A 26,747-nucleotide genomic window follows, 5' to 3' on the forward strand; every position below is an offset into this window, starting at 1 on the left:
AAGTCAAGCTGAAGAAAATGCAACGTCGAGAACTCTCACTTGGATTTATGCAGAAAGAAGAAGGATACCAAAAGGAAATACCACACCTCAAGGAGGAGCTTAATAAAGCTCAAGAGGTAGTCAAGTCTCAAGCATCCACCTCCGGGGAGGACCAACCCCGGGGAGGTCACCGAATAAAAATGTAAGCTATCACGTGAGTTCAATAGAAGGGTATTTAAAGTTCTTGAAACTTACATAAATATATATACAGAAGGGCATCATTTTTTCAAATTTGAAAAAAACTTACAGATTTTAAAAGAAAAGAGTACATTATATTATGAACAAAATTCACAGACAAGGGGTTTTACAAACATGTTTTGAACGCACGTGATATGTAGTTTTACACATAGTGAACCCCCCGAGGGACCAACAAAAAAAACCATGGGAGATACATATGCGCTATAATTCATGAATTTTGAAGAAACACACACAACATAAATAAATCTCCCTGAGATTATGGTCACACAAGAAGATGGCAGACCCTCCACACCTATAACAAGCTTGACTGCAAATGAAGAAAACTTGCTCAAAAGGCAAGTAGAAGAAGAAACTATGCAAGTCTAGAAGGAGGCAATGCAATGGGAGGAGTGGATTCTTCATTACATCAATGCCAACCTTCTCACACGTAAAAATATCAATGAAGAATGGAACCAACATGCACTCCTCTATCAGCTCATGAAGTTTGAAGTACTACAAATTAAACAAAGATTACTCAAGGATCTCGCTGCCAACACATCAATGGCACACCCTAAATGGCATGACATTTGGTTAAACTGGCACCCGAGATACCTCATTCTCTACACCAATGCACCAATGCAAATCAAGCAAGATCCAGTGGAGTGCCCAGTTCTGAGGGTCTACAGTTGTTGGCGACAACATTCCATCATTGACCCTCATACTACATGAAGAAATTACAGATGGTAGGCACATCAATACAGAGAATGTTTGAAGGTGTTTCCTTCAGATACCATTATATCTGTAGTAGACTTTGCTGAAAATTACTTGTTCAAAGAGCAAAATGAAGTACAATCCATGCATTTGCATACAGATCAATGCACCATCCTTGTTCACATAATGTACATGCGTGACAACGAAGATGACGGTATTATCAAGCATATGCATTTCTACATCTCCGATGATAGGCAACATGATACGCTATTTGTCTAGCATTGTTTTCTTCTTTGTGATCAGTGGCTTAAAGACTAGGGGCTGAATTTCAAGAAGCACTGGGTGTGGTCAGATGGTGCAGACTCGCAATTCAAGGCTGCAAGGCCATTTTACTTTGTTGCTAGATATTACCAACTAACAGGTACAGAGATGACATGGAATTTTTTTGGCTCTGGCCATGGCAAGGGGGAGCATGATGGCACTGGTGCTGTGATAAAGAGAGCCCTTACACATGAACACATCAAGAGTAATGGAGTTGTTCTTAGGCAAGCTGCAGACGTGGTTGCATTTTTGACGAGAACAATGTTCAATGTTGCATGTAGCTCTTATGCACAATCCACTAAAGCAGGTCCTACTATAAACATGAAATTTTGGCTAGTAAAAGAGACAGAAGTAGACAGGTCTAATCTATGGGGTTGTGAGAGAGTACCAGGATCTCGATCACTCCATTGCATTTCAGGCTTTTGTCGTCATGATCCTACTCAATTAAGGACCAGGCGGCTTTCTTGTTTTTGTGATGCTTGCATGAAGGGCCATTGGAGGACTTGTTCCAGCAAATCATATGCAGGCAAGTGGACACATAAGGCATTGAAACCACTCTCTGAGGTAGCAGAAGAGACTCAGGTACCAGAAGATGAAGCTGCAATGTTTGAGGGATCCCAGGATATGCTGAGTGAGTATCTCATTGAAGGTGATAACTTTGCAGTCAATGTAGACGCTGGAAATGCAGAAGGTGTAGAGTTCTTTCTTTTGAGATGTACAAAGAGAAAATGGATGACAGATTGCATCTTAAGAGATAAGTGGAAAAAAAAATGTGATAAAAACACTTATGTTGTCACAGGGTGTTATTATCAACAGCAAGAGGGGGACCCAAATCACTACACTCTACTTGATGATAGGGGAGTTACTAACCTGTACTCTCACCTTGTTCGGGCAATCAAGTTTGACATGCCTTTGGTAGATGCTACCTCAAAGACATATTATTTATCTCCGGAACTACATGAAACCATTTACAATGCCATGCCCTATGAAGCAACATGATAACTATTTAACATGCTTATATTATGTTCTATATAGCCTTCACCATTCAGTACCTCCTTACAAATGTCCATTGTGCTATGTATCACATAGCACACAACCACACAGAGCACATATCATAGAATCACACACATTTCAGATAATGAGGTTACTATTGTGAACATGTTGCACCTTGAAAAAATTTAGCCAAGATATTTGTCAGAAACGATTGGGAAGAAAACATTGTCAAGAGCATCCCATTCACTTTCTTGATGAATCTCAGGTAAACATGTCTCATTCTTACAATCATCTCACTCTTATGAATAGCTACCCATTGGGTGTTATGGAGTTGTGTACATGCTACTATATGTGATATGTAGCCAAGTAATGTGTCAAGATAGTCCATTGTCTCTACCTAGGCTATTATGTGTGCTATATTGTACAAGTGTGTGTAATAATAGCCCAATGTCCCTGTCTATGTTATAAAAGGACTCTATTGTAGTAAGATAGCAACATGTGTGCTATACAGTAAAAGTGTGTGTATCACATAGCACAATGTTCCTGTCTATGATATGATGTGTGGTATGTGAAAGAGCTATATTACATATTGAGAGCACTACGTGTGCCATATAGTGTAAGTGTGTGTAATAAGAGGCCAATCTCCCTATCTATGCTATTATGTCATAGTATTTCTTGCAGTATGAGTGCTATATAGCATAACTATGTGTAATAATAGCCCGATGGTCCTATCTATGCTATTATGTGTGCCATGTAGCAGGACTCTATCAGAGTATGACAACATCATATCAGCAAAATAAAATTACATCATATCACCAAAATAAAATTACATCATTCAATCATTAAGTTTAGAGAACTTTGAACAGGTCAATTTTCTGTATAGTAACCGCAAGTACATTCAGTGCACAAAATGCTGTATACATGATTCCATAACCACAATCAACCTTCCTTACATACTTCTCGTTGACTTCTATAGTGGGTGATGACACGAGCAGACACACTGTCCGAAGGATTTTCAAACTGGTTTATCTTTGCATAAGCATTAGGGCTGGATGAGACTGTCCACTTGACTAACCAAGGGAACAATGTGCTAACCAGGTAAATTGGGGACTGACAAATATCTGCTGGTTCAAATGAAGTAGGATAGACACAAGTCCCGGGAGGGTTGAACAAACACTTGTAGAGTGTGTCATCCACCACTAGTGTATTATCAGAGTTGAACTTAGGATGGTGCTTCCAAAAGTCTTTCAAACACTTGAAAAATATGGGCTTTGCATTATCTCTACATGGAGGGACCCCAGGAACTTCATTTAGATTGAAGCTCGCCTCTCTACACCCCTCTTGACCGATAATATCGAGGAAATACTGTTTGTTCAGCCTAGGAAAGCATGCACTCAAAGCAAGTGCTAGATTGTCCTGGGTCATGCAGCTCCATAGTGCAACTTGTGCTCTTTGCAGCAGTGCATGCAAAAAGATTGATGCATTGGGCCTGACCACATATTCAAATTGCATCTTTCCTGTAGCATTTGGTGCAGTGACTACCTGATACCTTGATCTTGCCCAATCAGGAATACTGCTTTGTAGAAGGAGACCTTATACCTCCTTATGAGAAGCCCATTCACATCTAGTATGATGCATAAATTGTCCCTTCTCTTATTGTACTCAAAAGACGCAGGAGGTAGTGCAACAATCTGTACTTGCATTACCACAAGACACGGCCTCTCTTGCCTCTCATATTCATGTCCATTTTTGGCCTCTTTATCAGCATTCTTTACACCTGCCTCATCTGTATCTGTAGCAGCCGCTCGACCCATAGGGACCTTTGGACTTTTACCTTTGGTATTCCCAACAGTGGGATCTGTACAAGACTCAGTTGTATCATGTGCAACTGCCTCTTTCGTGTCCACAACAGCCATGAAATGTTCTCCCATTGCCTCTCCCGATTGAGCTGCTCTATCAGTGGGCACCTCTGTGCCTTTCCCTGCCTCATTGTTTTGCTCTATACATGCCTCAGTTGTATTATGTGTATTTGCCTCTTTCATGTCCGTAGCAGCCACGAGAACTTCTCCCATTGCCTCTCCCGATTGAACTGCTCTGTCGTATGCCTCAGCTGTGTCGACAGAAGCCGTGACATCACCGTTACCCACTGCTGAGCCTATTCCAGGTACTCTCTTAGTGAGGTCCTCCTCACCCAAGCCTCCCATATCTTCAACAGCGGCATCTGTACCCTTTGCCTCCTCTGCATCAACAATGTCATCAGCTGCATCACTTGGACAGACCACCTGGGCTTGAGCTGTGACATCACTTGCACCCACTGCCTCACATGTTCCAGCTTCTCTCTCAATGAGGACCTCCTCACCCATGCCTCTGGTATCCTCAATAGTGGCATTTGTACCCGTAGGCACAACTGCATCAAGAAGGGCATCCATGACAGCATGAACAATACTTTCTGTTCCACCATCATTAACATTGCCATCAGCAACAGCATCTGTGCTAGCATCAACTTCCATAGCATCCACAATGTCATTTGTGCAGGCATCAACTACCGTAGCATCAGCAATGGCATTTGTGGAGCCACAAACTGTGGTAGCATCATCAATGGCATCTGTGTCAGATTCAACAGTGGCATCTGTACCCATAGACACAACTGCATCAAGAAGGGCATCTATGATAGCATGAACAATACTTTCTGTTCCACCATCATTAACATTGCCATCAGCAGCAGCATCTGTGCGAGCATCAACTTCCATAGCATCCACAATGTCATTTGTGTAGGCATCAACTACCATAGCATCAACAATGGCATCTGTGCAGGCATCAACTGTGGTAGCATTATCAATGGAATCTGTGCCAGATTCAACAGTGGCATCTGTACCCATAGCCACAACTGCATCAAGAAGGGCATCTATGACAGCATGAACAATACTTTCTGTTCCACCATCATTAACGTTGCCATCAACAGCAGAATCTGTGCGAGCATCAACTTCCATAGCATCCACAATGTCATTTGTGCAGGACTCAACTAGCGTAGCATCAGCAATGGCATCTATGCAGGCATCAACTACCATAGCATCATCAATGGCATCTGTGCCAGATTCAACTGTGGTGGGGGTGGGTAATGTACCCTTTTCAAGTTTAGCACGGTCAACATCTGTATGCACATCATCATGCACAACCTGCACATCAACTGCATTAGGCACATTTGGAACAAATTCAGTAGTACTAGTAGGTGTGCAGGGATCAACTGTATCAAAAGACTCTTTTTTTTTGCTTGTAACCCCCTTGGAAGCTGTAGCACCCCCTCTTGGATTCTTCACAGGATAAGACTGAGCCAATGAACCTACAGACCCCTCAATTGTATCAAAAGACACTTTTTTTTTGCCTGTAACCTCCCTGGAAGCTGTAGCACCCCTTCTTGGATTCTTCACAGGATAAGACTGAGCCTGTGAACCTACAGAACCCTCATCTAGAAACCCTGAAGAGCGAGTGCGTCTCATGCAAGTTCCTGTTTTTTTAGCTTCTTGATTATCTACGACAAGAGAAAGTAGAAACATATTACTAAACATGTACAAAAAATAAATCAAATAGTTTGCAACTACTCGATTCAAAGAATTAAGAGACATGTCACTAACAAATTCCAACACTTGATTCATCAATGAGCATGGATACAATAGGGGTGCAATGGATTGCACATGCCTTCTAAAGACATCTTCTAATTGCATGAAGTTACAAAAAAAACACACTCATTGCTTTGCATTTGGTTTCTTTCTCTTCCTAAATGAATCAAGAGGTATATCCATTGTGGGACTTCCACCTAAGTTCTTGGGAGTCGATTTCTTGTGCTTTGGTGTTGGATTCTTCCCCGCTGGAGGGGGTGTTGCTTTCACCTCATCTGCAACTGCTTCATCTGATGCATCATCTCTAGTGTCCACACTTGGTGATGCTTTGGCACTCAACAGAGAACGCAACAGCCTTCTTGGAGTTAGTTGTTGCCTAGGTGATTTGACTGCAGAAGACTTTGCCATCAAGATGTCTTCAACTACTCCACGTACTGCATCCCCTACGGCAGACTCCGCTTCAAGGGCTTGCTGCATCCCGCGGGTAGACTCCGCTTCAAGGCCTGGCTGCATCACTGGGGTAATCAAGCCATTCTTCCTTGTGGAATGCATCGTCTTGTTGAAGCAAGCATGCGATGATTGTTCTACAAAGCAAGCTATTTACAAAGTCTCACTTGGAGTATCCCAAAATACACACATAAATACTGATTTTGGTACCTACCAGTGGCCTGCGTAGAGACTCTCTCTGTTTTTTTCCTCAATGATTCTTGTATACAGGTCTCTGCTGCAATGTCTGTACCTGCAAATGATTTCATTAAATGCAAGAGTTTAAACTACCAATGGAAAGTGGGCCTGCAATAGTAGTGACACAGTGACTACTTGCACTTGATTCTTTCATCTCACTCTTCACCTTTAGACCAATCATATGCTTAGCTCTAGGGGGAATAGACATGTTGCAATCTAGTGCAACACAATAGCCATAGTCCCTACATACATGCGCGAAGCATAGCATATGGTACACATGGGTGCAAGGCAGGGAGAATACATCCAAGCTTCTGGCATCGAACGGGAATCCACATCCTACACAATGGTAGAACCCATTAAGTGCCACCTCGCTAATGCTCTGCTTAAAATCCACAGGAGGAAAAGGCTTCATCAAACTGGCTCCCACGTTATGTGAAGTCCTCTCCATGGTAACACAAAATTTAAAGTGCTTTGATTCCTGTGCTATGTTGGTCTCTACTTCTGCAAGTAGTGCCTGTGAAACAAAGAAGACAACACATCTAATTTAAGTCTCAATAACCCAACAAAAGCAGATTGCTGAAAAGAATATGCAGCGTGAATCTTATCCCTTATTTGCAATACCACATATAAGACAAGCACTTACTCTATATGCTATAAACACAAGCTTGATGTGGTATATGATATGCACTGTGCTATATAGCACATAGCACAGTCCAAGTATAATGTGCTATAAGTGCTACATAGAGTATGCACTGTAGATCATAGCAGAGAGACTTTTTAAAATACCAGATATAGCCCAAACATTTTCTCTATATGCTATATAGCACAAGCTTGTTGGGTATATGATATGCAGTGGGCTATATGAGACATAGCACATAGCATATAGCACAAATATTGTGCTATGTAGCACATATCACAATTAGTGATGTGCTATGTAGCACATAGCAAAAATAGAGATTGTGCTATATAGCACAATTCACTATTCCACACACTCCAGGGCTATATTGTGAACATATAACACACAAAATGTGCTATTTAGCACATAGCACATAAAAAGATTGTGCTATGTAGCACATATCAATATTTAACACACACTTCAGGGCTATACTGTGAGCATATAGCATACAAGTATACTATATAACACATATTACACATGTCCATTGTGCTATGTATCACATAGCACATAACCACACAAAGCACATAGCATAGAATCACACACATTCCAAATAGATGAGGGTACTATTGGGAACATGATGCACCTAGATTGAACCATAAAGCACATAGCACATAACCACACATAGCATATAACCACCCACTCCATGAAGATGATGGCTATGTTGTGACCATATAGCACATAGCACATAGCATATAACCACCCACTCCATGAAGATGATGGCTATGTTGTGGCCATATAGCACATATTTTGTGCTATATAGCACATAGCAGAAATAGAATATGCTCATACAGTACATAACCATACAATCCATAACACTCTAACCACATAACCACGTGGAAGTGAACCACATACTCCAAAACAAAGTGAAGCACATGTAGGAGGGTATGCACCTTTGCTTTAGCCACATTGGCTTCTAATTCAACAACGTTCTCTCTAGTAGTACTCGAGAACTGTCGAATCAAATCAATCAGGCGTTGTCGAGCTATAGGGTCTTGCACGCAATCAATCTCCGTTTGCAACTTTATGGCCAAAGTGTTTGAGCTTTGAGCATCCTCAGCCCTATGCAATTCTCTGACTTGATCCTCTAACTACTTCTTTGCACCCTCAAGTCTTGACTTATAGTATTGCAATCTGCCCTCTGCAATATTCTTCATTTCTGCAAGTGCCCTGCTATCCTCCTCTGCCAATTGTACCAGGCATCCTCCTATAGGCACGCTTGACAATGGTACAGACGTACCTTCTGTTTTCAATGATGATCTGGTAGAGGCAGCAGTGGTTTTGGAACCTCTCCCTCTACCACTCATCTGCTCTTCCCACCTCTTGATCTTGTTTTGCAAGTTGTGTCTTTCTTCTGAGGCTCTCATTGCCCTCTCTGTAAAGATAGCCCAAGAAATTTGATGTTTGCTAGATTCACTGCAGTTTTCCAATGCAAAGGCCTTTGCAAATTGAGTCCCTACTTCATACATGAGGGGACCCTCCTGGTAGACATCCCAGTGTCTCCACACAAGCTTTTGTAAGAACTCCGACCGAGCATGGTATGCCTTCACTTTCTTCTGGCTACCCGAAATAGGCTTTGGGCATATAAAGACAGCTTCCCATTCCTCCTCAGAGATGTCATTGTTTCCTGTCAAGCTACGCGGATCAACTCCCTCCAATGGCAATCCACGCTCCATATGAGATTCCTCGGCAAGACGACAAAACTTTGTATGCAGAGGTGGTTCAATGTTCCTAACTAGACTGCTGCTTGCTTGAATCGGATGCTTTCAGGAAGGTGCCATGATGCAGTCTCAAGTGATATACCTGCACATCATCCAATGAACTCATGAGACGTGGTGTGCCCTCGCTTATCATCCCTGCTAAAAAGAAACAAGAACTTCATGGGCCTGCTCTTGTAAGCACGACATTCAAGGTGATGTGCTATGGGATTTGCCCCAAGATTGCATGCAGCTTGCGGACTAGAAAATTACCTCGGGAGCTCGCCTCTTGTTGCAAATGAGCAAGGTGTGGCACTCATGCAGCTCCAAATGCAGCTTAATGTAGCTAAATGATCCCAGGTGGGGCGCGCGTGCTCAAGCAGTAGAGAGTGTACATGTTCAATGGGAGAGACATACCTCGAAGAGAAGAGGGCGGTTACTGCAATCGTCCTTGAAGCAACCAAGCTTGCACAGTAGAAGCTCTAAGCACAGTAGACCTTGAGCACGTGCACGCGCGAGAGAGAGAGAGAGGCGGGGGGTCGGGGGGGCACGGTGTTTGAAACTGCCAACTACTCATGAAACAAAGTGGGTGTGTGAAGGCTGAATTTTTTTAGTAAAACATTTTTTAGAATATAAATTTGGACTTCTGAAATATGGCACCAGTGACCACACCCCCAATGTCATGCTATGCTATTTAATTATATCACATATATAGCTTTCCACCTATTCATGCTTTCACCCGTAGAGATTGTGACTGATCAAGGAACATATTTTATCAATGACACCATGGAAATCCTATTGGATATGCTTTCAATCAAGCATCAGAAATCTACTCCTTACTATCCCAGATGCAATGGACAGGCCGAAAGTAGCAACAAGACAATAAAGACTATTCTCACTAAGGTGGTGCAAAAGAAACCAGACCAGTGGGATTTGAAACTTCAGACTGCTCTATGGGCTTATAGGACAGCTTATAAGGTAACTACTGGAATGACACCATTCAGAATGGTGTATGGCACTGAAGCTGTGGTTCCTATGGAGTTTGTGATCCCAAGTTTGAGAATGGCTGTGAAGTATGGCTTAGACTTCAACCATAATCTTAAAAAACGGCTAGATGAACTGATGCAATTAGATGAACTCAGGCAACGGGCTATGTTGGAACAAGAAATTGTTCAACAACGAAGGAAGCACTGGCATGATCGCCGAATTAAAGTTTGGGAATTTCAAAAAGGAGATTTGGTGCTTCTATATCAGTCTAGACTGGGTCCAAAGAAGCCAAACCTGAAGATTGCCTGGGCAGGACCATTTGAGGTAGACTGGGTCTTCTCCAATGGCACAGTCAGACTGAAAGATTTATCTGGATTATTGTTGCCAGGAGTATATAATGGGGCAAAGATCAAGCTTTATTATTCAGAGGCTAGAGAAATTGGGCAAGAACAAGGTACTAAGAAACTGTAACTTGCTGATAAAGAGATACTAGAATCAGACATTTTTGGACTTTTTCATGTGCAACCAGTTCCAATTTCAGAACCAGTACCAGAAGAACCAGATCAGGCTGACCTTAGAATCAGTACCAGTATGGTCGAGCCAGATTGGAAATCAGACCAGTATCAATGGGGACACACTTTTCAATTTTTAAGCGCCCAACGGTCAGATGGCACACCAATAGTAATTATTTCAAGGATGGGTCGCAGTCTTGTCCAATGCATGTCTGCCACGATAGCAGCGACGCACACAAGTCTAGGAACGGCGAGTGGTGGAGCTTTTTTGGCGCGAACATGTATAACAGTCAGGAGAGTTAGTATTTTTTCTCACAAATCCCCTGCGCGATGCTTTCCTCCTGTTAACCATTCGCCATCGCCAAGCTCCGAGGTTTCTTCGCTACAACCGCAAACCTAGACCTCTGAAGAGACAGTTAATTGTCAGCTAGCCTTGCCAGCGACACCAGGGTACGGCTTTGACACGACAAGTAAGTCTTCTTCTCCTTCGCCTGTTTCATCATCATCGTCTTCATAGTGTATGGGTAGAAGGAAATGCTTAGAGAAGATGCAGGAGTCTCTTGAGGAAACCCAGGCCATAGTTGCCGCTGCAAAGGCAAGCCTTCCCATCATACCATTCAGTAAAATCCAGCGTTATGTATTCACTGACCAAGTGATGACTCTGCTACAACTATGGGATCTCCAAGTTGTGTTGCAAGCTACAAGAATTTCTTTTGACGCAGACATCATCAAGCAAGTTCTTGATTCTTTCGACGCGAAGATGGCATTGCCATGGTAAATGGTAGAAAGGTGCCAGTGACATCAGAGACCATAGCTTTTGCATTCAGAATGCCCAAAGAGCCCAAACCATATGTGGCAACTCCACAGTAGATAAGTATCGCTCTGAAGGAGGATGAAGCGGCTAAACGTAAGCGAAAGGCAAGTGGTCAAGGAGTTCCAGTAGCAGGACTGGAAGCTTCCACTGCTTACAGGTTTGTAGCCGAAGCAGTAAGCCTTAAAAACAACCCAACGTATGTATCCGAAAAGCTTTTTGCTATGCTATTGGCCAAGATATTGGATCCAAAGGTTCCTATTAGCCTTTGTCAAATTCTCTCGCACAATGTACTCCAGCAATCTGCCAAGCTGAAATCTCAAAATGTTTTTAAAGCTTGGTATGTTTGGCAATTCTTGTATTGGGCCACTGCTGCAAATGCTCATGAACAGGTAAAGAAGGCTTGGAGTGAGAAGCCAATTTCTGAGCCTAAGAACATTGAGCTGTCCTCAGACGACGAAGCAACGGACAGTCAGACTACTTCAACAGACCTGAAATGAAAAGCAATTGTAGAACAGGCTGGCAGTTCAAAGAAGCCAAAGACTACACTGACAAAGAGCAGTGACTTTTTGAAGGAGATAGAAATCCAGGTCAAGACAGTGAATACTGAGAAAGCTGTAGTGAGCCAGATAGAGCAGTAATCTGCTCAGAAGAGTGTGCCTAGCTAGTCAGTAGCACAAACTGCAGTTGCTACTGGTTCTGGAAAAGATCAGGCCAAGCCAGCCACTTCTGAGAAGATAGAAGACCAGTTAGTGGACAAAAGCAAGGCCACATGGACAAAGGCAAAGGTCTAGCTTCTTAGACTCTGCCAGGTGGAGTTCCTACTCCAAATACTGAACACATTTTTCAACTGGTAAAACAGGATAAGTTGCAGCAAATGCAGACCTATCAATTGAAAGGGCATCTTCTGCTACGCAAAGCTGATTATGCAACTTTACCCTACATGGCTCCAGTGACAATATATGAGCCTCCATAACCAGACAATATCTGGAGGATGATGATCTCCTGACTGATTTGGAAATATTTCAAAGGCTATATGTTGGAGCCAGGGAAATGGTGGAACATTGGAAATCAGGAGCTTTCCATGATAAAGGAGCTTGCCGTTTACTTGCGCATCCTAGTACAATCCAGCTGCTGGAACGAGTTCCTGAATGGATACTCACTGCTGACGAGAGAGTGACAAACCCACACTTGCAAAGGCAGTCTACTGCAGATTGTCGCTCCCTTGCCCTGGAACTAGAACTGCTGCTTGGTAACATACCAACTTACCGATGTATGAAGGATGTTAGGTAACAATTGAAGGAAGTTTTGGTGCAAATGCAAACTGCCAGAGGAGTTTTGGATCAGAGAGTCAAAGCCATTCTTGAGGACCAGACAACCACTAGCAAAGGACCTCAGACTAGAATGTCAGTCGGAGCACAGGCAACTGCTCTCCGAACAATGTTCCAGCTAGTGAGAATCACCAGAAGGATGATGCAGCAAGCCTAACCAGGCTGTTCTCAATTTTTTGGAATTCGTACTCGATTCTCCAGTTCTCTTATATGCCATTCCAGCAAGAGAAACAAAGCTGCCAAGATTCTTTCCAGCACTGTATCCTCAACACCCAGAACCAGTTGATCACCTTACATACTTCAAAATCACTGATGAGATTCAGGATTGGTATGAGCGACCGACTATGGAATGGAAGACTTGGCAAATGCTGTTCAATGATGCTCTCCAGATGCATAGGATCCAGATGTGTATGGGCCAATGGAAGATTCAAATCAGAGGTCTGACCAGGATTACTAATCAGTTGCTACAACTTACGGTGGAATCCTCTAAATTGCCTGAAAAAGACATTGCAGCAAAGCCGGGTCTGGCACCATAGTACAGGGAGATGGTTGAGATTCTTTTCGAAGCTCGAGTCAAAACTAATCAGCCTCTTCGAGAAGGATGGATCCATACTGCTTTGCATTGTCATAAGCTGGCCATAACCAAAATTAGCAAGGGCAGGCGTACACTCTATGATCCTGACACCAAAACCTATCATTCTCTCATGCCTTATGAAGTAGAGATGACCACCGACAGGCGGGATCAGCTTGAGTAGAAGGCCATTTACCGACTGATTCAGAAGGAGAATGTTGGTATTGGGACTTCTCAGGAACCCTCCAGGTCAAAGGGCAAACGAAAGACGGTCCAATGGAAGGATACTGGGTAGTTCCATCTCAGAATTCAGTGGTGAATTTTCTCCTCAGCATGCAGGTGGAGATGAGAGCTCCACCTTGGCCTGGTGGGAGCTCTACCTTGGCCTTTTCAGCTGCCTCTCGCAATATTTGTATGGCCACTCTGTCAAGTGGATAAGCCAGATTCCCAACATCAGAACCAGACGGTGGATTTTTCAGTCTCACATCAGAATTAGACAGGGGAATTTTTCAGAATTTTTGGAATCTTGCCAAAATTCAAGAAATAATGGAAGGATGTAGACGGCTGGATAGTTCACTGTGTGGGAACGTCTTCTTAGGAGATGGGCAGTGAATTACTTAGTAATTACTATGGTAATTACTACAGTAAATCCGAAGTGTATAAATAGGGCCCATTACATTATAATCGGGTTGGCAATTGTTATCATTTGGGTTAGCGCCTTGGCTATACTTGTACTTGAGAATCATTGGCAGTATTGTCGGTTGTACTTTCTCTCTGTAAATCATATTCGTTGTAATCTTGATCTGTAATCCCAATCATGGCATATATTCCAGTTACACTTACTTCTCGTCCAGTCTTCTAAATCTGAATCTGAACCTTATTTTTAGTACATAAGTCTTATTCTTATTTTAGTATCCAAATTCCAGTCTAGTTTCTGATTCCTATTGAGTCAACTGTCTGAAATCTTTCTACACTAGTAGCTGAAATCTTCTAACACTGGAATTAGCTGTCTTAAGAGATCAGCTCCAATTCCATTTGGCAATTGTGGCACGTCTTGCACTGATAATGCACGTTGTTCACTATGAAAGGCCACCAAAAGCCTGCTCTAAGCACTCAAAACAGAACCTAGTCTTTGCCCTGATACCCACTTTCTTTGTGGCATTGCTTGAGCACCATACCTATCTCTTATTTGTACATTACCCTTCTAAGCACTCCATCATGCCCATAGTGCATGAGATCCTCACCTACCAGTGTGAATTTGTGGGCCTTCTTCACCACTCTTCCCTTCTGCAACTTGGACAAACCATCTGAACATTGCCCTATACTAAAAAACTCTTCAATCTCCTTTAGAGTCTTCCTACCTGCATAAGTGGCTGGGCCACATATAGACCTGCAATATGCACCTGCACTTTGCTACTTGCTAACTAATCCGCCTCTTGGTTTTTCTCTCTCCTTACGTGCTTGAATTGAACTTCTTCAAAAGACTTTAGCATTTTCTTGATGAAAAAGAACCAATGCTTTAAAGAATCCTGCTTTACTTGCCATTGGCCTAGCAGTTGCTTGATGACTAGCAACGCATCTCCCTTCACCACCAATCTCAAAATGCCGAACTCTATACACTGCTTCAAACCCAAATGCAGAGTGAGATACTCCGCCTCATTATTGGTGTGGATGTCCTCCAGGTCATACGCCTTCAAAAATATATCTTTGCCGTGTGGGTCATGTATCACCACACATCCTCCTACTTTCTGTACTACTCTTCGATACGCTCCGTCAAACCACATTGTAAAGGCGTTTACTAAATCAGGCTCCTCCTTGGCTTCATCTCGCACCACCCTTGTATAGGCTGGCAAATCAACGGACTTGCTGACAAGAATGTCTGCCAAGTGAGACCGACTCGTGTGATCTACCTTGAACTTGAACTCAAACTCTTGTAGCTCCAACACCCAGTTCATAACCCTTCTTCCTGGCTTCAAATGTAGCACTACCTCTGGCAATAGATTGTTAGCTGTCAACACAAAACACTTGCGTACAATTAAATGCACCTTGAACTTCTTGCAAGCAAAGAATAAAGACATCACCCACTTCTCTGCCTCGATGTATGTAGCTTCTCCTGGGCTAATCACCCTACTCTCAAAGTATATCGTCTTATAGCTTCTCCCTACCTTTTGCAGTAAAACCGCTCCAATAGCAACTGTGCCCACCGTCATAGACACATAGAAGTTGTCCTCTCAATTGGGAGGACACATTGCTGGCAATTGACAAAAAATTTCCTTGACCCTTTCAAAAGCCTCCCGAGCTTCCTCATCCCACTCATAACCGTGCACCTGCTGAGCTCTCTTTTGAAGAGGATGCACATATTGCGATAACATCCAAAAAAAACGTGATAGATACTTCAACTTATGAACAAATGAAGCCAAACCTTGAGCATCTGATGGTGGCTCCATCAACACCAACGCCTTCACCTTCTCGGGATCAACCTCTATACCATTTTGCGACACCACATGACCCAACAGCTGCGCTTGAGGCTGTGCTAGTTTGCACTTCTTGGGCTTCAGTTGACCTCCTTCTTCATCAAGCTTTTGAAAGCATAACTGCAACTTTGACAGGTGCTCTAATCTTGAACTGTAGCAACCCATATCATCCATGAAGAACTTGATAAAGTGGCCCAAGTATGGATCAAATACCCTGTTCATCTAATCTTGGAAGGTGGCATATGCATTCACCAATCCGAATGGCATCTTGCGGTAAGCAAAACAACCCCATGGAGATATGAATGTGGTCTTCAACTGGTCTTTGAGCGCAATCCCTATTTGAAAGTACCCTGAAAAGCCATCCATAATTGAGTATTTCTCATGGCCAACCACCTGGTTTAAGATCTCGTCTTGAAACGGCAATGGATAGTGATTCCTCTTGGTCGTTGCATTCAATGGCTTGTAGTCGACGCACACTCTCCATTTCCCATTCTTTTTAGGGTTTATAACCACTGGTGAGACCCACTCTGACTTTTTCACAAGGTATATGATGCTTGCGTCCAACAACTTATTGATCTCCTGCCAAAGGGCCTCTTTTTGGATTTCCCCTAGTCTTCTCAGCTTCTGTGCCTTAGGCCTATATGCCTCCTTGAGAACAATCTTGTGCTCTACCCCTCTTGCACCTCACAAATGATTGTATTCTGTCGCAAACAGGTTTGGATAGGACTCACACAGTTGAACATAACCCTCCTTTACACCCTTGGTCAAATCTTCACTCAACATGCTTGAAACCTCCTCTATGCTTAAACCATGAGCTTGAGGTTGCATACCTTTTTATATAGGAGGGGAGTCATCTATGGTGACTCCGAATAAGTGTGCATCTATCTTCAACATGTCATCCTTGCTCTCCTCTTCCTCTGTGCTAGTGTAGCCTTCATCATAGCCCGTCTCTGTCTCGTACTTGTAGCTCGTCGTGTCACCTCATTTTTAACTACCATAGGACGAGAATTGCTCTCCTTGGTCTTTAAATCTAACACAATCTATCTCCCCTTGTGTTTGCAAGGCAAGGTGAACACTTTGCTCTCCCAATCCTGCTTAGCACCTATCACCAAAAGCCATGGCCTACCCAAAATGATTGGATAAGCATTATCTCCTGCCTTCATCACAAAAAAGTCTATCAGGAACTCTATGCCCGTCACTTTGACCTTCACATCCTGAGACACTTCTAGACACCTGGCTTTAGTATGGTTGGCCATCCTCATGTGCACATTTGACTTGGCTACTGCCTTGACTCCTGTCTCTTTCATTGCTGCTTTCGTCATGACACAAACGTGCGCTCCACCGTCTATGTATTCCTGTACCTGCATCCTCTTTTCTATGATCGCATCCACAAGCGGAAGAACATCAGTGGGGCTACCTACCCTCAAAGCCATGTTTTGCACCTCTTGCACATTTACCTTAGCTCTCGACAGCCTGGTGCTAACACTTGTGGACCACTGCCTCCTCAATTTTGGATTTAAAGCTAACAACTGACCAAAAGTAATGTTTGCTTTCTGATTTTGAACATCACTTACTAGATTGTACTCGGGATAGCCACATCCTAATTGGAAATCCATTCGCTTGATTTTACGGTGTCTTTTTCTTTTGCTAGGCTCGGACTGCTCTCTACCTTCGTACACCTTCTCTTTTCCCTTGCGAGCTCTGGTTTCATGCTTTGTTTCCATCTCTCTCTCAACTCTTGCTCTCTTATTGGCCAAGATCTAGATATCTTTCTTATCCACCCCGATAATATTTACTCTTGGGACCTCGCCTCCAATTGGCAGAGCTGGTTGCACAGGATTCTCCATTGCTTGCTCTCTTGGACCATCGAACTGCCCTTGATCTCGACCTCTACCAAATAGTTGGTAAATGCCTCCTCTCTCTCTCTCTCTCCCTCTCTCTCTCTCTCTCTCTCTCTCTCTCTCTCTCTCTCTCTCCCTCTCTCTCTCTCTCTCTCTCTCTCTCTCTCTCTCTCTCTCTCTCTCTCTCTCTCTCTCTCTCTCTCTCTCTCTCTCTCTCTCTCTCTCTGTGGCTGAGGACAATCAGGTGCATAGAGCCCTTCCTCCCCACAATTGTAGCACCTACCTGGTAGCGGCCTTGCCCTGCCCCTTGCTCCCCTTGGCTGTCCTCTATCCATGACACTGAGCCGCAACTCTTGCATTTTCTCGGACAAATCCTGCACTGTGCGTACCCAATTTTGCGGCACAACAGCTACACCTCAATTTCCATGATTTTCTTCATGCATAGCCTCCCTGGGACTCTGCGGTTGAGCAGAGGCCATTGTCTCGTAGCCCGACACACCCTGCTCTATCTTCTTCTTTATATTTCTGCTCTTTGACAATGCAATTGCTACAACACTGTTGTAATTTTTTGGACTTTCAAAGTTGACTTTCTCTCTCACCGTGGGGTGCACACACGCCATGAACTTATCCAGCTTAAAGCAGTCTTCATTAGCCAATTGCATGGCTGTCGCTAGTTCTGCCCAACACTCTTCAAAATGATCCAAAATTAGATTGAACTCTTTACTTACATCTTGTTTAAGCACCTTCAGCTTCGCATCCATCTTGACTAGAGACGCCTCCTTGCAAAAATAGTGAAGAAATCTTGCCCGTAGAGGCGGCCACGCTTGCCTTGGCTCGCCCTCCAAAGCTTCATACCATACTTTAGATTTTCCAAGCATCACCAAAGGAAATGTCTGCATCTTGCTATCCTCGTTCGGAATACGCAACGATAGCATATACAACTCAGAATCCGACATCCACTCGTGAGGTCCCTCCTCGCTCGTGAAAATAGGTCCATAGCTTCTAGCTGCCATGACTTCCAACGCGAAAAACTACTTCTCTTTGATCAATTGGGAGCAATCAGTGTGCTCCTCCATGGGGGCACCAGAAGATGGAGAGGGGGAATGGGGGAACACACCCGGCACAAACACAAAGGCCTCTCTATAGCTCGGGGTATCCACATCACCCCTATCCTTTCAGAAAACACCTTCAAAACACACTTCTCACTAGCAGACTACTACCTGCTCAACTACCACTGCTCACACACTCCACAAATCCACCACACAACGCACACCTACTGCCATGGCGTGTCTCCACCCTTACACACGCACACAACCACTCAATCTCACTCTCTCACACAAGACACTGTCGGTCTAAGGGGGAACACACTTCCACACTGCCGGCACCGAGGGAAAACACCAGAGTAGGAGAAAGAGAAGGGGGGAAGGGGGAACGACAGCAAGACGGGGCAATAGTGGCTTGATTGTGTTTCAAAAAGCATGTACACAGACTGGCACTGCCATCACCATGGCCATTTTCAAGGAAAAAGTACAAAGGGATAGGTTTATCGGAGAACTCCACTTTGCAGGCTTCAAACGGCACCAAAAAAAGCCCCTAATTTGATTTTAAAAATGACTTTTATAAGGGGGGGCCTTCAACTTTGGAAACTACCCTTTCATTGGCTTATCTGGCACCTTAATTTAGCATCTTTGGGAGGAGGTAACTGCCTTTGGCTTCATCTGCTCTCTCTTGCTCTCCTTGCACTTGAGGGGGGGACATTAGCGATGCCACTATTGCCCCTAGGCATTTTTTTATTTTCATTTTTTCCCTTTATTTTTCCACCCTTTAGAAGGCCTATTTGGCACTGCTCTTTTGACCTTCCCTTGGACTATTTCTATCTGGTTCCCACCATTCCTTTTCTCACTCTCTTTTTTCCCTTACCCTCTCCTTGGTTTTGCCATGCTCAGCCTTGGAAAGGCCTGCTTAATTTTTCACTTGGCGCCCCCTTAGGCTTGCCCTTTTGGTCCCAAATTTCTCCTTGCCTTTGCCTTTGCTTGCCATTGCTTGGTTGGCCTTGGGATGAGCTCGCCAGGCGGCCCTTGAACTCTCTCTCTTCCTCTCCTCATCCATGGGGCATAAGCGATGTCGCTATTGCCTCCCCCTAGCCTTCCAAAAATGGGGCCTCCAAGGGAAGGCCGCGGGAACGGGCCCTTGGTGGGTAGGCCACATCACCACCTCAGTTTACAGCCTCCTCTCATGGGCATGCGCCACTGGCGCCACCTCTCGCCGGCCAAAACCGCCTCTTGTGCTACTGCGCAGAGCCACAAGCGGTCCCGTCACCAAAATCCATAGCTACCGGAGCACCAAGGTCCTTGCTCCCCCTTTGATGCTAATGAAGGGTGCGTGTTCTAGGCCATATACCCTTTGGATTCACTACTTAGGCTCCAATATGGGATCTTTCTCCCGCCACATGGCAGCAGTTGGGGAGCCCCCTCTTGGGATAGTCTCCAAGGCTTTCTTTAGAAAAACCCTTCACACTCATTTTGAGTCTCCCCACTTCACAAGCTTGTTACATTTTACTCCGAGGTTGGTTTTTTGAGCCGCAAATCCCATCGGATTCCCACTGTGTCGGTCTCGGGTCAGGAAAATCTTACTGCCTTCTGGCCATTTTGAGCTCGCTATCCAGGCCGCCAAAAAACCAAGAAAATTACCTACATTGTCCTCCCTAGCACATGCCTCCAATTTCGACTCGCCATATCTTACTAACCAAGCATCCAATTGACGAGCTTTCAATTTGTGCTAGCTCCACATGATGCATGGTATCTTTAAGAACCTTGGTGAGGCCAAAAAGTTGTCAGATGACCATAACTTGCTAACTAGAGCTCCGATCCACGATCCAAGAAGACAGGCATGCTCCATAATTTGAGCTCTATGCATCTATCTGCTGCCATCTGTCCGGGCCACCCGCCCCCATCTGCCCTACCCGTCGGGGATCTGCTAAACCTTCCAACTTTAAACTTCAGTATCTTGCACATCGGGGCTCCGTTTGATGAGTTGTTTGGATCGGCTTCTAGAGAACATCGAACCCTTCATTCTAGAGCACTGACTTGGCACTTTGGGCATCTTGATTTCTCATCCCATCTGGACCATCCTTTAGCTCTTTTGGTCTAAAAAACCGGTTAGACATACATTCCCGTTACCCTTTGGCTGCCCAGGGCCTTGGTACTTGCTCTAGCCTTCTACACTGCACATGCCTGTAGCCTTTACCTGGCATAGATCACTTTCTAGCTCGGACCAGCTTTGGATGCACGAATGTTATTTATTAATGTGATTCTCATGGGAGCCTTAGAAACCACTAGAGCCAGTAACCCCGTCGTGTTTTCTATATTCTCATTGAGAAAATAAAAAGCTCGATAGGCTAGACTGTATATAGTAAATCCTCTAGTATCTTTGACATTTTGAGTAGGCAAATCCCTAGGGAGTGTATCCTAGCATGGTGGGGGGGGTATTATTATCTCCTTGTGAATTGACCTAAGGTTACAGTGTCACAAGTCCTTTTTCTTTGCCGAGCGTGATTCTTAATACGATAACTACTTCTAAAAAAATTTAAATCCTTCATCGAAAACCAAGATATGCTATCTAACAAATTAAAGCTTGGAAGAGTCATGCTCATTGGGACAAAGCCACTGGTTCATAAAAGGTCTGAAGTTGGTTTTAGAAGATGAGCATATTTAAATAGTGAGTTGATAGTCAAGGGTTGGGTGCCCTATACTAGTATATTGGGAATATAAAGATCCTTGAAGTCTTGCATTTCACACCATCATAGGTTTGAATTGATATACATTGTATGTCAGTGCACATATGAGAGCTAGAATCCTTGATCAGGTGAAAATAGCTTTTATATATTGAATTGAATGCATAAGGGGGCTACAATCCTTGATTGGGTACAAGTAGTACTCAATTGTTTAATTGTATTGAAGATTTCATAGTCTTGTTTTATGCATTGGTTTAAATAGAGAGTGCATTGTTCATTGTGAAATATTGTTAGTACACAAGATAGCCAATCATAGATATTATTGCTTATGTCTGTGTTTTGCAAATAATTATCATTGTTGCATGCAAAAATAGTTGAGCAAATTAAAAAACCCTAAACCTCTCTAATTTGAACAATGTGAAGTTTTAGAAGGCCTTATTGTTTTCACATCATAGAGGGTGTATAATTAATCCTCATGTTTGTAAATGCATTGAAAAATTCATAGGTTTGTTGTATGCATATTGTCAGATAGTGCATTGCAATGTGTATATTTGCTCACAGTGTATGTGATCGATATGTGGATCGACAAAAGTGCATTGAAAATCGTACAATGAGTGAATTTGGATAATACTTTGGATAATACTTTGGATAATATTTTATACGTAATAAGTATCAAAGAATTTCTTGATAAATTTATTGGAATTCATCTATCGTTTAATTAAAGCAATGATGATTGATAAAAAATTCAATAGATAGTTGCTACATAATTAAAATTATCTTTTGAAGTTTTAGAAAAAGTATTTTATGATTAGATATGATATATTTTGACAAGAATACTTAAGAATAACAATTACAGACATTACAAAAATTTGTATATGAAATACTCTTCACGGTCGCGTTACCAACCAAGTATTTCCTATACTTAATACTTAAACAACACTATTTATATATGTACATGCATATTATATGACGTTCATAAAGTCAAGTGAACGACCTGAATGCCACATTCATGCAAAAAAAATGCTTCTATCAAACGACACTCTATAGCCACGTTATTGACCAAGTGCCATTTGAATTTAAAGGATAATAATAGTTTGCATACAAACATCATATGGCCGAGTTACCGGTCGATGCCCATATGTTTCTTTTGCAAGGGGAAGGGAAGTTGACTCACCATAAGGATACCAAAATTGCCACATTACCGATGTAGTACCCGAATGGTGAGTCAATACTTACCACAATGACATCATATTTCTCGCGTAACTAAGGTGATGCCCCCGTGGTAAGCACTATATTGTGAAACAACTTACGCACAGACTCACATTGTGTGATAAGGTACCTTATTATTGTCGTACACTATGACAAAAGACACTGTACCACACAATACAAACACTCGAGTCGTGTGGTTAGGTACTCTGCCACTACCGTGAACTACGACAAGAGCATGCTCCCACATGACCCCCTCAATCCTTCTCTCCTCTCATATACCTATAGAGGAGGTCTCTCTCTCTCTCTCTCTCTCTCTCTCTCTCTCTCTCTCTCTCTCTCTCTCTCTCTCTCTCAAATTCTCACAAAATAGCACCCCATGGGCTCGAGCATCCCATCTATACATTAAGTTATGGACCCACCGGGTTTCTATGTTTTGCCTGTGGGCTTGCCAGGATTTTTGTTTTTCCCGGCAGGCTCATAGGGAAAACATAGAAGCCCGACGAGATTTTTGTGGGTTACCAAGTCGCCCTAAATTGGCTTGTTTGTGATTATGCTAATTGTGATTATGTTAATTGTGATTATGTGAATATGTTAATAACTTTTTGCGATCACAAGAAATTTTATTTAATTACGGAAATATTAAATCCCTATATAGAGTGCTTCGGGGGCCCAAACTAACGTGCCCAAAATAGGCTGTTTATCTTTGGCACGATTTTGTCAAAGTGTTGAAAATGATTTTTGAGCACAAGAGGTTGGTGAGGATTACACATTCTAGGTAGCAAATTTCATTCCATTTGGAGCACTATAGCTACACCAAATCATCGTATTGGGCTTGCGGTAAGGAGGTTAGATTTTGGTGTTTGATGCACACTTGAGACCAGTCTAGGTGAGAGCACACTAGACTTGTGTTTTTTGAGAGATTAGCTATCTCTTGTAGCCTCCATGACTAGTCACGTGGTCGACTACGTCCCAATGATTGACATTTTATGTTTGTTGTTCTTGTTTTGCTAGCATCAATATGGTGAGGCTTGGAAGCCGACCGGCAATATTCAAGCGATGATTTCATTCGTAACTTCTTTTATCGTATCTAATCTTGAAGGTCTTCTAAACATAGCCTCTAATAGGCCTTGGGACATGAGACAATTTGATCTCGCAACAATTAAATAATTCTAACTTGACTATAAGAATTTGGAAGGTTACCCTTGAGATTAACAATTGACCTTTAGTGCCTATCGACATTTAAATTAGTGATGCTAGACTTTTTGACTTATTGGCCCTACAAGTGCTCATGAGTTTAATTATATTGCATTTTAATGTTTAATCTCCAACAAATTGTTTTTAATATTTTGTTACCAATCATTCTTTATGCTTATTCACTGCATATGATTTTTAACTATCCATGTTCTTATGAGAATAAAACATTAGGAGATTTTGAAGGTCTTTTAGAGGGCCATATTGAAGAGAGAGAAAAGGAAGTGCGTCCCAATGAGCAACAAGGAAACATAACGTAGAAAATAGCTGAAACAAATGAAGAAATACTAAAAAAACTTATCAAATGTGAGTAACTTCTTGTTTTTACGGGGTTTTCAAGATCCATATGTGGACCCACTGTAAATAGATTCTAATAGCCTTGCAGGTACTGAAAGATAGCTACAAAAAGCTATCATAGTCCTGCCACGAAAAGGTACTAAATGATAGTGTTCAAAATTGATCTTCCCTCCATTACAAGCAAGACGCGGCTTTCTTCTCCCACTCAGAAATAACCATGGCTTCTTCTTCTTCTTTTTCCCGACCTAAAAGCTCCAGGGGTTGTTGTACTCACTCTCCAGCTAGCATGACCATTAGTCTACCAAGGAGGCCAAGCAGCAACATCTGCTCTATATCCATCACAAACGCTATTACTTTAGATAGTTAATGGTAGGAGGAGACAATATGCAAAGGTTCACGGGTTCTCATGCAACCAAGAAGGAGAAAAATATCCTCTACAAGAAATCTATTTCGTTCAGTATGGAAAGTACGAGTACTAGATTTCAAAGTGGAGGTCAGAAAGAAGACAATGAAGGAGGATTTAGTTCAGCATGTCTACACTCACTCTGACGTGATTGAAAAAGGTGAAAATGTCTTAATGGTGCATCATCCATGATGCAACTGTGAGTGCTTTCAAGACCTTCCTTTTTGTAATCTTCCTTTCAGACCTTGGTGTCTTACTTTTGTTTCCTTTTGAAGAGCTATGTAAATGTATAAGTCACTGCTCTCAAGAGTTCTATTCTATGGAGGTCTTTTACATTCTATATAGTGGGACTAAGGGGTCTCTTACATTTGGTTATTACACTTGCAGATGTCTTTCCTCTTCATATGAGGAATGCAAGCTAGTGGAGTGTATTGTAGGGCTCATATCTGTAATCCACGCTCACAATGGTGTTTTACAGTATGCTGGAAGATCTAGTAAGAGCCTTACAGATGAGGGAATTTTCTTCTACAAGCACTTCTACCAAGTCAACAAAAGAAACAAAAAAGTTACGTTGGTTAAAATCCATTTCCCTACCAATTGGAACTCCATGGAGTGGCCAGTCCCGGACACGACAGTGAGCAAAGCACTCCAAAGCAAACTGTTTAGGGATGTGCAGAGGTCCCTAAGAAACTCTGTACCCACCAAATTGGTGAAGATTACTAATTTATATCCTATAAGTTTATTTGTGGAGCTTTTTCACACTTGCTCTACGGAACCTTCTTAAAAGAAATTGCAAAAATTTCTTGGTGCCCGACTGCACAATGACTATACAACCAAGTATTCGAAAGCTACACAGGTTGAGAGCTTCTGCACCTGAACCATACGGCTCCCAAAAAAGCAACAACTGGTATACTAAAATAATTAGTCCCTATGAACATTTAATAAAACAAATAAGTAATTAGAGAGTAGGATGACTTTTAGATTCTTTTACATTGGTTATTACCGGAACAATCATGTCAATGTCTAGCAAAGGTCCATACTGGGTTTGACTGCTGTGGACATTGTCAACATCCTCCATCTTTTTCTCCTCACTCCTTTGTGCTTTTGCTATCCAGGACTCTTGTGTCTCTATTGTAGAGTGATCCATAGCAGAAGAATTAGATTCTACTATGGTATGCTCTGTTTGAGGCTCAATCAAAGATGACTGTTCAGGCTCTACCGATGGAATGATGGAGGGCTCTGCTTGAGAGATGGGAGTTTCTTCCTTAGCCCCTCCATCTGCATGATCTATTGATGGAATGGTGGAGGGCTTTGCTTGAGGATTGGGAGTTTCAATATGAATTTCTTCTTCAGTCCCTCTCGGTGAATGATTTGCAGTAACTTCTTCCATTTGAAGAACTCCATTTGCAAAGTGAGATTCAATTGAAACCGCTCTCGGTGCATGATCTAACTCCTCAATACTTGGACCGACTGCCTCCTCCTCATGCATCTCTTGGATCTCAACCGGTCCCTCTAATTTGATTAGTCCTTTTCTTAGTCTATCCTTATGATTGTTCAGTCACCCCCTCTTCCTCTTGTCCCTTCTCCACTGATCTTACAAAATTTGACAACTTGTGGACATCCGCTAGCTTGAATACCTCAACGATCATTAATATCTCTACAATATGGTCATCCAACTGGGTGTCTTCTGCATCCATACTTACACGATGTGAAATAGAAAGCAGATGCTTGATAAGAGTCGCACGGTATTGATGAAAATATTGCATTTTGTACTTCTCAAACATGCACTCTGCAAAAGAAAAATTGAGAGAGATTTATAGTACAACAATCACCATGTTGTAGTAATGCTTTGCAATATGCCTACCTTTGACATGAATGGTTGTAGTGCAAAGAAGCTCTACAATATGTACTTAGCATGTAGAAGGCATCTCCATCCACACGAGTTGGCATCCATGGGATTGGGAACTGTGACCTCTTTTATGGCTTCCTTATACAATTTGTAACTTCCACACATCTTGCCATATGCATGCAATAGTTTCACGCAGCTACAAGCAGACAAGTTTTGTATGAAAACTAAACAATCACTACATGCACACCTTACTCCACATCAATCCTAATTCAAAGATTCAAAATACTCAGTGTCAAAAAGGTACTTCTTGAGAACCCAACATTTGATGTTTACCGCAAAACACATATTCTCAAATGCATAGTATGCTCTCTTTCCCGCTTCCAAACGACACATAACACATTCATGCCACTTGTGATTGGCCGGAATCTCAAGGCCAAGGTACTTAAAGCTCTCAACAACTTCAAGTGTCTCATTGTTGTACACAATGCATGGCTTCTCCTTATGGTTGGTTTTCACAAGCATAACCTTTGTTTTGGATTTATTCCACAATCACCCCACTATGCAAG

Source organism: Adiantum capillus-veneris, chromosome 24, assembly GCF_014529385.1.
Source record: "Adiantum capillus-veneris isolate H3 chromosome 24, ASM1452938v2, whole genome shotgun sequence".
Classification (NCBI taxonomy): Eukaryota; Viridiplantae; Streptophyta; class Polypodiopsida; order Polypodiales; family Pteridaceae; genus Adiantum; species Adiantum capillus-veneris.